Source organism: Carcharhinus amblyrhynchos, chromosome 5, assembly GCF_965287045.1.
Source record: "Carcharhinus amblyrhynchos chromosome 5, sCarAmb.v2.hapA, whole genome shotgun sequence".
Lineage (NCBI taxonomy): Eukaryota > Metazoa > Chordata > Chondrichthyes > Carcharhiniformes > Carcharhinidae > Carcharhinus > Carcharhinus amblyrhynchos.
Window position 1 is genome coordinate 48,087,552 of NC_137328.1, and position 13,636 is coordinate 48,101,187.

The following is a 13,636-nucleotide window of genomic DNA, read 5'->3' on the forward strand; positions in this document are numbered from 1 at the left end:
CGTCTTACGCTTACCCATGCTAAAATCCAAAGTGCAAAACTTATATGATCTATGCTGACTCATAAAACATCTTGGAGTTTCTGACCTGGATTATAACAATATTTTAAATAGTATTCAACATGAATCCTCAAGTTGAAAGCTACCAGGTCTGGCAAGGATGACTTTATCCCAATTAAAGGGAGAGCTCTTATCGCTAGACTACAGCACCATACCTTTACCTGAGAGATACTAGAGTGAATCCAACAAATCTAAAATCCTCCTGTGTACTTCTAATATTTATACCCAAAAGAGCTGAACCAGCAGCATAGAAGTAGAATGCTGCTGATGCTGGAACTTTGAAATAAAACACCATTGTACAATCATGTCTATTCAGCGCCTTTTTAATCCATCTGTGCAAAATAATAGTTTGAATGTGTTCATACTTCAGAAATTATAGCCCCTATAACTTATGTTTTTTTAGAATGAATATATTGTTCAACAATTTCTATTTTTAAACTAACAGAAAGCCTACTGGGTACTCATACCAGTTAACATCATTTATTCTAGTCAAAATGTGGTCCTGTCCCAAATTTTGCTGGGACATTGGCTAAGTAAAAGAGAGGGACACTAAAGGCTAAGGGGAAATGTGGCTAAGAGATGCTACAAGGAATCACAGGCAGTCCTGCCACAGCAGGAGGTCTGAACTTCAAGAGGTGATTGTTATCAGTCTGAGATGCCAGAGATGTGGAATGAACAAATGTTTGTAAACAATCCATCAACCATCACATGGAAAGTAGGAGATAACAGCTGTAACACATGGGAGACCATTAACATGGATATCTGTGGTAGTCTATCAGGAACAGAGAAATGCAAGCAGTCACATGCCTCACCTGCCTGAGGTTCATAAGATCCCCCCCCCGAGGCCAACGGAGAATGCTGTTCTGCAAGTCTCCCTGCCCCGATTCTGGTGCAGGTGAGGCAGTAAAATTCCAGCCACATCCCAAGGAAGATATAAACATTGTGACCAACATAGCCAAATCAGCAATAAGAAGAACCAGCATGGAAGTTTGAGCTTGAAGATGGAGTTGGATCCCCATTCATGCCTGGCCAGTACGATTAGGTGATGATGTCTCCACAACTTCACTAGAAGTGGTTCGATAAGTATTGTTTGTTTAAACCGATGTTGAACAATTTGTAGTGGTAACAAAGGGAGACAGAATCACTTATGTGTTTTAAACAAGGTACAGCAGTGATAAGCCTTGGAATTTTCTATTTTGTTCAATAAAGAAGTGATTTGATTCAAGAATAACAGTGTCATGTCTGTCAATTGACTGAAGTAAGGGTCTCGATCAACAATAAATCTTCAAACAATGAGAATACTAAAAGATAAAGATAGTGATTACTTTGCAATGCCCACTTTGCAAGATTCAATTCACAAATTATTTAGGTTATCCTTAAGGTTATCCACTGCTACGTTGCAATATCTTACAATTTTCAATGCTTTGCTGAGGTAAAGCCTTGTGTCAAAGGATATCACAAGATATCGTTGTACAAAAAGAAATCCAGGGAGCTTTACAAACATTTTAAACCTTTTTCTTTGGCCCAGCTTTTAATTTTGCTTATATGTTGAGGTTTGCTTTTAATGTTTAATACTTACTTCACAGGACACTCAATTCTTTTCAGTCTTAGTGGGTAGCACTGCTGCTTCACAGTGCCAGTGATGTGGGTTCGATTCCCGGCTTGGGTCACTGTCTGTGTGGAGTTTGTACATTCTCCCCATGTCTGCGTGGGTTTCTTCCGGTTTCCTCCCACATTCTGGTTAGGTGCATTGACCTGAACAGGTGCTAGACTGTGACAACTAGGGGAATTTCACAGTAACTTCATTGCAATGTTAACGTAAGCCTTACTTATAACTAATAAAATAAGCTTTGACTTTAAGCTTTTATAACTTCTCATCTACAGTTGGGTTTCCCTATAACTTCATATTTTCAGTTGCATTCCTTCACACTAGCTGCACGTTGCACCAATGAGTTTCAGAACCAAACACTGATCAGAGAGCAAGACGGATGGGTCTCCTGCATTCCCTACTTGTCCTTTTTCTCTGTCTGACAGTCACCTTGTCCTTCCCTGTCTGTCCTGTCTTAAGCTGCAGGCTGACTGCCTCCTGAGAAGTGCTATACATGAACCACTCAACCTCCCAGATAGATTGCAATATGGTCCATTATTGTCCAAGCTCCAAAGCCTGGAACTCCTTGAATTGATGAAACTTCCTGAACCTGTGATTGTCCTGGACACAGAAAGCTGTCTGGAATGCCCATTGTGTGTCCACAAGGGACAGGATGGCCATTTCAGGCATCTGAAGTTTCATAGGATCCTACAGTGCAGAAGGAGGCCATTCAGCCTATCAAGTCTGCACTGACAACAAACAACAAACACATCCAGGCCTTATCTCCATAACCTATGCACTTACCCTGGCTAGTCCCCCTGACACTAAGAGACCATTTAGCATGGCCAATCTACCTACCCTGCACATCTTTGGACTGTGGGAGGAAACCAGAGCAGACGGAGGAAACCCACGTAGATACGGGGGGGGGGGGGAGGGGGGGGGGGGGCGGGCAATGTGCAAACTCTGCACAGACAGTGACCCAAGCTGGGAATCGAACCCAGGTCCTTGGCACTATGAGGCAGCAGTGCTAACCACTGTGCCAACATATCGCCCCATTTGCCATACTTTTATTTATTAATTAACTAATTTAGTTACTGATTAGTAAAGTCATAGCACATTACAGTCTCCTAGCTTGGTGACAAAAAAAAACACTCACCAGGTACTGCAGGTAAAACAATAAGAATAAAAATCAGTATCTTCTTTCACTTCTACATCCAATTCTCATCTGCACCAAATTTCTGAATTTAGCACGTGTTTAAATGAAGCATTCAGTTCTGCGATCATTAGGTATTATGGCAACCCACAAAAATTAAATTCAAATACATTTTACAACCATGCTATTCAGCATATTTTAGTCAAAGTGTGCAACATAAACGTGGTTTGTATTATACTAATTGGAAGAAAATAAGAAATGGGAGCAAGAGTTTCCACTGGTGATTGCTGAGGTGTGAACAAATTCAAACTATTATTTTGCACAGATGGATTAAAAGGTGCTGGATAGGCACGAATGTGAAATAGCTTTTGTTTAATATGTGTGTAGGTTGACAAAAAAATTACAGTTATTTTCCATTGCTATAGCAACCATGTGGGAAGGTGAAAGCACCAAAATAGGTTGCAGAAGCACGTATCTGGATTGACTATTTAGAGTTCACATTTTTGGTCATTTTTCACTAGCACCGAATGTGGCCAAAAGTACAATCAGGGAAGATTTAACATTTCAATGTTTCTTGAGAGAAAAACGAACAAACAAACAAAAACAAACTGCAAAAATATACAATGAAAGCACATCATCCTGAAGGTACATTTTGTAATTTACCTTTCATGCATTCAGACAGGAGAGAAGCAGTCAAAGTAAAATTGGAAAACGTTCAAATAAAAACAGAAAATGCTGGAAACATTCTGCAGTTTACATACCGTCTTTGGAGAAAGAAAATAATGGATAAAGTATCGGGCCTTCTGGTTTTCCATCAAGAACAAGTTAAAGCTGCACAATTTATACATGAATGAATGATCTCCTCTACAGAGCAATTTTATTGTGTTTTAAGTGTTGAAGTTTCACTATTAACTTTTCAAAAGACAAGTGCATTGTTGGACAAATCACACTAAACCTAACTACATGCAACATTCATATTTAAATAAACCTTTGAAATATTGTCAATACAGTTCATTTAAATATGAATAATATGCATGTGCTACAGCTATATCTCAGAGTAAAAATGATAAATGTTACTTGCTGCCAGAAATGTGCCATAAAGCTATCTTTCCAAAAGTGACAGATTCTCCCGTCACTTTGTAGCGATGAGTTTTCAGCAAGTAAAAAAAGATTGGTTTACAGTCAAGGCTGATATTTCGTGTGTGACATTAGGCCAAGGCTCAATGTGGATAACCAATTATAAATGCCAGCTATGAAGTCAGCATTAGAAGGATGGATGGAGGCAATGTCTTTGTGCTGCATTTGCTTGTCCTGAAGGTACATAGCACTCTTCTTTTCAAATGTTCAAATTGTCTGATGACGAAGATTTCTCCATTTGGCTCTGTCCAAGCTTGTTCCCCCCAACCACCCACCCCCAACCATATATTGCAATCCAGCTTACAAGCCCTGAGGTTGGCTTACAGATTGGTTTTATATCTAAGTTTATATCACATCCTATGGTATGAATTCCCATACTTCGCTGTAGAGTGCTGGAATAAAAACTGAAAATGCTGGAAAAACTCAGCAGGTCTGGCAGCATCTGTGAAGAGAGAAACAGAGTTAAGGTTTTGAGCTTGTATGACTCTTCTTCAGAGCTGAGACTACCGTACTGCCTTTGGTACAATCAGAGGAATCCTCCAAGTGAATCACATGACCAACCCAACGAAGCTGACTTCTGCCGAATATGCTCTCGATGCCAGATATGCAACACTTCGCAAGAATTTCAGTGCAGGGGATTTCATCCTTCTACCTGCTGTCGCGAACAGATCTCAGACAGCAAAGATAAAATGGGTCTCGTTGTTTTAAGTGATGCCAATAGTTTGTCCAAGTGCTGCACCCATAAAGAAGTGATGTAAGAACCCCTGCCTGGTAGACTTTTATCTTTATGCTGAGCCATGGACCATGCTCTTTCCAAAACCTGCACTTGAGCTTGCTAAACCCTCAGCTTGCTTTTGCCAGGTGATGGTTGATTTTGTCTTCAAGCACAGTGTTATTGGACAGGATACTCCCAAGATTGCTAAACTTCTGTACTGAACATTGGGATGTGTCAATAAGGTCATCTTTGTGTGGATCCATAAGGAATGATGAGATCCTAAATGAATATTTCTCATCAGTATTCACTGTTGAATAAAGCATGGATGTTAAGGAACTTGGGGAAATAAATAGTGATGCCTTGCAGAGTGTACATATAATAGAGAAGGAGATGCTGGAAGTCTTAGAGTGCATCAAGGTAGATAAGTCCCCGGGACCTGATGAAGTGTATCCCAGGACATTGTGGGAGGCTAGGGAGGAAATTGCAGGTCCCCAGCAGAGATATTTGTATCATCGATAGTCACAGGTGAGGTGCCTGAACATTGGAGAGTAGCAAATGTTGTGTCTTTGTTTAAAAAGGGCTGCAGGGAAAAGCCTGGGAATTACAGGCCGGTGAGCCTCACATCTTTGGTGGGTAAGTTGTAGGTATTTTGAGAGACTGGATCTGCAGGCATTTAGGAACAGTCAGCATGGCTTTGTGAGTGGAAAATCGTGTATCATAAATTTGGTTGAATGTTTTGAAGGGGTAACCAAGAAGGTAGATGAGGGAAGTGCAGTTGATATTGTCTACGTGGACTTTAGCAAGGCCTTTGACAAGGTACCGCATGGTAGGCTGTTGCATAAGGTTAAATCTCAAGGGATCCAGAGTGAGATAGCAAAATGGATACAAAATTGGCTCGATGACATAAGTCTGAGGGTGGTTGTAAATGGCTATTTTTCAAACTGGAGACCTGTCACCAGCAGTGTGCCTCAGGGATCAGTGCTGGGTCTATTGTTATTTGTCATTTATGTTAGGGATTTGGATGAGAATATAGGTGGCATGGTTAGTAAGTTTGCAGATTGGTGGCATAGTGGATAGTGAAGAAGGTTATCTCAGATCGCAACGAGATCTTGATCAATTGGGCCAGTGGGCTGGTGAATGGCAGAGGGATTTTAATTTAGATAAATGAGATGGTAAAGTCTGGTGAATTGAACTAGGGCAGGACTTACTCAGTTAATGGTAGGGCATTGGAGAAAGTTACAGAACAAAGAGATCTAGGGGTACGGGTTGATATGTCCTTGAAAGTGGAGTCACAGGTGGACAGAGTGGTGAAGAAGCATGCTTTGTTTCATTGGTCAGAATATTGGATTCAGGGGTTGGGACATCTTGTTGAAGTTGTACAAGACAATGGTAAGGTCACACTTGGAATACTGTGCACCGTCTGCTCACCCTATTATAGAAAGGATATTATTAAACTAGAAAGAATGCAGAAAAGATTTACTAGGATGCTACCAGGACTCGATTGTTTGAGTTATAAGGAGAGGCTGGATAGATGGGACTTCTTTCTCTGGAACGTAGGAGGCTGAAGGGTGATCTTTTAGAGGTCTGTAAAATAATGAGGGCATAGATAGTTAGATGGAAAACATCTTTTCCCAAGGGTAGGAGAGTCTAAAACTAGAGGGCATAGGTTTAAGATGAGAGAGAAGGGATGCAAAAGGGTCCAGAGGGGCAATTTTTCACACAGAGGGTGGTGAGTGTCTGGAACAAGCTGCCAGAGGTAGTAGTAGAGTTAGGTACAATTTTAAAAAGCATTTAGACAGTTACATGGGTAGGATGGATTTAGAGGGATATGGGCCAAATGTGGGCAATTAGGACTAATTTGGTGGTTAAAAATTAAGGGCAGCATGGACAAGTTGGGTTGAAAGGCCTGTTTCCATGCTGTAAATCTCTATGACTCTATGCTGTTGAAAGAAGTAGGCTGGAATTCTATGGAATGTTGGTTCAGGAGAAGATTGAAGTGCTCTGCCTGACAAGAATGAATCTCATGCGTATTTGTTTGGAGCTGATTGCCATCTGATAAGAGGATGAGTGTCACATTGGAGGATTTGAGGCCTTTGACACTTAAAGGCTTTCTGGTCATTTTCATAGGCAGTTGCTGGTGATTTCTTGTCAGATATGTAAGATCTGTCAGTATCGTATGCCTTGTCTAGAAGGTTATTACATCTTGGTCAACGTTTTCAAACCATGCTTAGTACTTCTGTTTAACAAATCCTAGGAGCTCAGGCGCTTTGCTGAAAGTAACATCCTTTAAGTTTTTTTCAAGAATTTTCAATGGCAATATTATCCTTTGGCATCAGCATCTTGTGTGGCTAGTTTGTGTTTGTTACTCAATCATTCCAAATTTTTGACCAAAATGATAACTTTTCTATTTTAATCTAAGAGTTGGAAATTGCTCCATCATAGTTACATTTCTGCATTAAATTTATGTCTATGAATCTCACAGGTAGTTTTCTTTTCATAAATTGCATTGGATTGCTCAAGCGACTTATTTTCCTTAATACTTATGGTAGTTGGTTAGAGTAAGTTAATTTCTGCTATTGATTCATACTTGCTATTGATCCAGAAGTACCAGGCTTCGAATACAGAATGTGAATCCTGATATATAATTAACAATTTTCTGTGAATTGAAAGCAACTCATGGTAGAATAATAATAATTTTGTACATCATTGCTCTGTTGATTGCCTCTTGGTGGTGCTATTGAGTCAGATTTACTGTCGCTATGCATGACCTTGACCTACAAACTGAGTCTCTATGTATTTTCCGAACCAGTCTTCAAGAGACACCCAGGATTGCACCAAAACTTACACTCAAAGCCTGTCCCAAAAAGATAGAAATGAATGAATATAAGTACTTAGAAATGTTTTATTTATATCCAGAGTTGTTTGTTTTGCTGAAATCTAGCCTCCTTCAGCTGTTTACAATAATCTTAATATATTATGGCAAGAAAAATCAAAGCCTTCTTCCTAAACTTTCATCAGTTGTAGCAAAGTTCAAATTGACAGATTGGAGACGATTGTTTTGTGTTTTCCATTGTGTCGCTATGCTCTTCTGTAAGATGTTAATTAATATTATGATTGACAGACGGAAGGATTAATCTGTTCACGAATCGCCTTTATCATGCTGTGTTCAGTTCAGCTTCCCATCCTTGGTGCTGATACCTTCCATTGTCGCCGGAACTTGGTTTTTCTCTGTAAGATTCCTTTGTGTTAGTGCTTCTGACCTTATCAATGTGCAACTTCTGAGTTTGTTTTCGATTTATGATGGTTCAGTTTTCGTTGTTCTAACTTTTGTTATGACTGCCATACAAATATTTGTCTCCAACCATGACAATATTGATTTCTACGGCCCTGAAACAATTCCATCTGGGCTAACAGTCATATTTATGTTTAGTTATGTTAGCCTCTCAGGAAATCCTAGTCATCTTCTTCATCAAAGATGTTATTAATGAATGGAAATACAAAAAAAATTTGGTTTCTTAACCCGCAGAGGCTAATTTCTATTTGTCAATAAATAAATGGAAATAGAAGTTTACATTTCAGGGATACAAAGAGAAGGGTGGAATTACTCATCTAGAAAACAACTGTTCTTTCAGGATTGTTTCCAATTGTATAATAGTATTCACGCAACAGTGTACCATTTAGAAATGTATTGAATGCAATCTGGTGGTGCAGTATAATAACTTGTGGTGCCTTAGGAGGGCTAGTAAGTGGGTTTCCTCCTTGCTGTTGTCACAATGTCAGTTAACAATCCTGACCAACCTGCAAGACAATGCCAAAGAGTGTAAGTAAGGGAATTTTTAGCAGGAAAAGTCGAAAATCAGAAGTAAGTCAGTTTACACTGACCTGGTTTAACTTGCTGAATATCATGTTTACACTGCACCATCAGAAGATTCCTTGATACAACCCCTCCTCACTTATTCTACTTGTAGTTTGATGGTATTGTGATACTTGGGAGTCCTACCACACATAACTAATGAAAATACAGGGAGTATGAGGAAGAATTAGTGAATTGGTTCACAATGTCACATGAGCTCATTCACGAATGTAACATTCAAGGAAGCTATAGACATTTCCATCACATCACTTTATCATGACAATCTAGATGTGTGGCCATTATCTGAATCTGCTTTTGCTGAACTTTTGAATTTAGCAACTTATAGAGTTAAGTTTAGCTTTACTGGCACTATGTATGCCCAAGTGGATGGTGTTGCCACAGGATGCCCTCAAAATGTAGCTCTCGCTAACATTTTTGTCAGTTTAGATCATTGCTCACTGTATATTGCACATATCCACAAATGGGCCTAAATCCATTGCTTACAGACCAGAAAAGTGCCCAGTCTACCTCAGATTACTCTGAAAAAGTAAGGTTGTGAATCCAAAAGCAACAGATTAGAGCTAAACTCTGCAGTCCTGTCATACCCAGTCATAAATGGTGGTGGAAAATTGAACAACTAAGTGGAGGAAGAGCCTCCAAAAATATTTCCATCCATATTAATGGAGGAACCCAACACATCAATGCAAAAGACAATGCTGAAGCATGTGCAACCATTTTCAGCTCGAGCTACCAAGCGGATGAGCCACCTTGACTCCTCCTGAGGCTCCCAGTTTCACAGATGCCAATCTTCAGCTAATTCAATGAATTCCATGTGACATCAAGAAATAGCTGAAGGCACTGATACTGCAAAGGCTATGGGCCCTGACAACACTTTGGTAACAATACTGAAGAGGTCTGTCCCAGAGCCATGCCCTTGGCTAAGCTGTTCCAGTACAGCTACAACACTGACATCTTCTTGACAATATGGAAAATTTCCAAGGTGCATCCTGTTCTCAAAAAGCAGTGGAAATCCAACCCAGCCAATTACTGCCCCAGTCTACCCTTGAACCTCAGTAAAGTGAAGGAAGGTGTCATCGAAGAGCTATCAAGTGGTACTTATCAAGCAATAATCTGCTCACTGACGCTGAGTTTGGCTTCCACCAGGGTCACTCAACTTCTGACCTCATTACAGCCTTGGTTCAAACATGAACAAAAGACATGAGTGCCAGAGGTGAGGTGAGAGTGATTGCCCTTGACATCAAGGCATAATTTAACTGAATGTGGCATCAAGAAGCCCTAGCAAAACTGCAGTGGATGGGAATCGGGTGGGGGGAACCGCCACTGGTTGGAGTCATACTTAGCACAAAAAAAAGTTTGTCGTTCCTGAGGATCAGTGAACTCAGTCCCAGAACATCACTGCAGGAGTTCCACAGAGTGGTGTCTTGGACACAACTATCTTAAGTTGCTTCATCAATGGCATTCATTCCATCATAAGGTCAGAAGTGGGAATGTTCACTGATGATTGCACAATTTGCACCATTTGCAACTCCTCAGATACTGAAGCAGTCTGTGCCCATATGCAACAAGACCTGTACAACATTTCGGCTTGGCCACACAAGTAGCAGGTAATGACCATCTCCAACAAGGAACAATCTCACATCTCCCCTTGATATCAAGAGCATAACCATTGTAGAAATCCCCATTATCAACATCCTGGGTTTGTCATTGACCAGAAACTAAACTGGACCAGTTATATAAAGACTTTGGCTCAACAGCATGTTAGAGGTTGAGAATTCTGTCGTAAGTAAGTTGAGACCTGACTCCCCCAAGCCATCTACAAGGCACAAGTCAAGAGTGTTATGAAATAATTTCCACTTGCAGTGCAGCTACAACAACTCTCAAGAAGCTTGACTTCGTCCAGGACAAAGCAGCCCATTTGATTGGCATGCTATCCACCAACTTAAAAATTCAATCCCTCTACCACTGACACACATCTACAAGATGTTCCTTTTGCCTTCAGAGAATAGGCCCCTGTATGTGAATACATATAACTTCTAGCCAGCTTAAGTGAGCTTGTAAGCCCAAATGAAAACATTTAATTGGTTATTAGTGTAAATTCCAGCACACTCTGGATTGTTCACCAAGTGCTGTCCAATCTCAGAATCAGCAATTTATCATGGTTCCTTCAAAAGTACCTTCCACGTAGTAGGACAAGGGCAGCAGATACCACCATCTGTATATTCTCCTCCAAGCCACACAGCATCCTGATTTGGAACTATATTACCACTCCTTCACTGTCACTGGTGAAATTCCTGAAACTCCTGTCACATCAGGACTGTGAGTCCACCTACACCACATGGACTGCAGTGGTTCAAGAAGGCAACTCAACACCGCCAGGCAATTAGGGATGGGCAACAAATGCTGACCTAACCAGAGATCTGCATATCTGTGAAAGAATAAAGTAAAAATAATTTAAGCTACGCATGAAGTTGCTACTATGCAGTAACAATATGAGTGGTAATTACCACTAACAGGATGTTGTCATCCAGCCAAATAGGTGTTCTGCCAATCACACAAATGAGTAATATGGTACATATATTTCAGTGCTGGTGTGATACCAGTAAACACAGGTCACATGTCCCAACAGCAGCAGACCATATTAAACACCATGTCCCTTCAACTGGTCACAGGAGGCAGAACTTTAGCTGTATTCAACTAGCCTATGCTTGCAAAATTCAAAATCTAATGTTTAATATTAGATTTGATTCTGAGATTGGACAGCACTTGGTGGACATTTACACTAATCACCAACTAAAGATTTTCAGTTGAGCTCACAATATGGCTCACTTAAGCTTGCTAGAAGCTGCATGTATTTATATGCAGAAATTGTCCTCTGTGTGCAAAAGGAACTTGTCCAGGCATTGTACTTTTTTAATTAAGGAAAAGCATGAGGACAATAGTTTACTGGTATATTGTCTATGGCAGCACTTTGACCAATTGCAGTTGACTTTCCAACCAATCAGCAATCTTTTTTATATAGAACAAATTGTTGCTCCCTTTGAAAGTTGGCATTCGTGTTATAATCGGCTTAAAAATGTCCATTCATTCACCATTTGATCTTCTATACTCAAGGGAGTACCAGCCTGGTGTCTGCAACCTGTCCTCATTCTCAAGGATAAGCCAAGAAGCATTATGAAGCAAGATAATAATTGGACCGATGTAAAAGATGGGGGCAAGGTGAAGCAGATAAACAATCTCAGTAGAGAAAAGCCCAGTAAAGTAGCCTGAAGAGGTGGAATGGTGAAACCTCCTCAGTTGAATGAGCGTGTTCTGGCTGCAATTTGAACAATTGCTGTTGCAGGTCTTAACTCTCCTAAATTTGATGGGGACCATTTCTTCTAAGTTGAAGAAACCCACATTTTCTGAGTTTTACAGATATATCTAACCGAACTGGTCTGAACTTTCCAAATTTGAACACATTTGTTCTTCACGTTCTTTGCAGAATACAAATTTGTCCTGGTTGTCGAGGTCTAGATTTTTCTTCTTTCTGCAGATGGCCTGACTTCTTCCATGTTTGTGTTCGAGATGAGGCATTTTGGTGTTAATCAACATTAGTTCATTTAATTCTGGAAATCTCAGTGCCAGTCCATCTGTAGCTGCTGCAGTTATTGCAGAAAATGATTAAAATTAACATAGATTCAATAAGCAGCAACTAAGTGACCCTGGGTTTTGAAATGTAATGCAATATATAATAAAGTGAACTATGGGGAAAAATCAGTTTCCCCCTGGATTGAAAATGATTTTATAGCCAGACGTAACAAAGATATTAATAACATGCCTGCACACTTTCTCAGCACATTAGCAAAATTAAAAGAGAATAGTTACGCACTTCTGAACAGAAAAATGACCATGGATTCAACAGCTAAATTGTAGAGTCACTGCTTAAGCACTAGATGGTGCAATTGTTTCTCTACAACTATACATTAAAAAAAAGCTGTTGGTATGTCCAATGCCACTTTAAACATTTGTGTTTTGAGAAGTTCAATATTTCCTCACCAAAATTGCAATAACAATGCACAAATTCAGCTGATTCAGCTCATTGGGGCATGTTGCTATACACTGTACCTTAGCGTTGAATTAATTGCTATATGGTCTGAGGCACAAAAAGACACTTCCTCAATACATATACTTTGCATACAGCTTGTGTAATTGAAAGTTAAAGATGATTTGATTTATTATTGTCACATGTATTGGTATACAGTGAAAAGTATTGTTTCCTGTGCATTATACAGACAAAGCATACCATGAATGAAGTATAACATATTCTTTTGTATCAAATGTGATTCTACTGGTGCACCTATGAAAATGTGGAACTATTTTTTCTGCATCTGGTAGAGGGTCAATGAATCAAGGAACAGAAACACAGAAAAGATTTTATCTGAAAGTTAACAAATTCAAAGGCCAGTTTCTCTTTATGGAATGATGGCATTTAATAATTATTTAATAAAATCCTTTATTACATGTGTGCCAACGTGCTGAAATTACATCTCAGACAGTGCAGGAAGATTAATTAGATAATTTCTTCACTTCTGGAAGGAAGGGCCATATGTTTAAGGCATAGATCATAACAACATTTATGCCACTGAGGATATAGTTGTGTCTGAACAAATTTCCATCCTGCAATAAACTGGCTGCCTGCATTGCTTCAAAATAGCAGATTACATGCAGCCAATTTGAATCAATTCATCCCTGAAACAGATTTCCCACCACTCCCCACCCCCCACACCCCAACAACATGACACAAGCTGCATCTTTTACTGTGTATGGAAATAGAGACTAGGTTGAACTATCTATTCATTGAAGGATTAGGTCTGCAGCATAAATCGTGGCATCAATGCAATTGGACGATATCAAGCGTGAAAAGAATTCTACCGACAAGTTTTAATAAAGCACAAACGGGATTGATAGAGGTGTTATGCTCTTCACAATTTCTCTGTTAACACAGACATAATGTCATGTCACAGCAGAGGATGGCATATAATAGCTGGCATGATAGTGCCAGCCATTATTGGACTAATATTACAAAGGCCCAGAATAACTCTTCAGACACATGAATTTAAATCTTATCAGGAC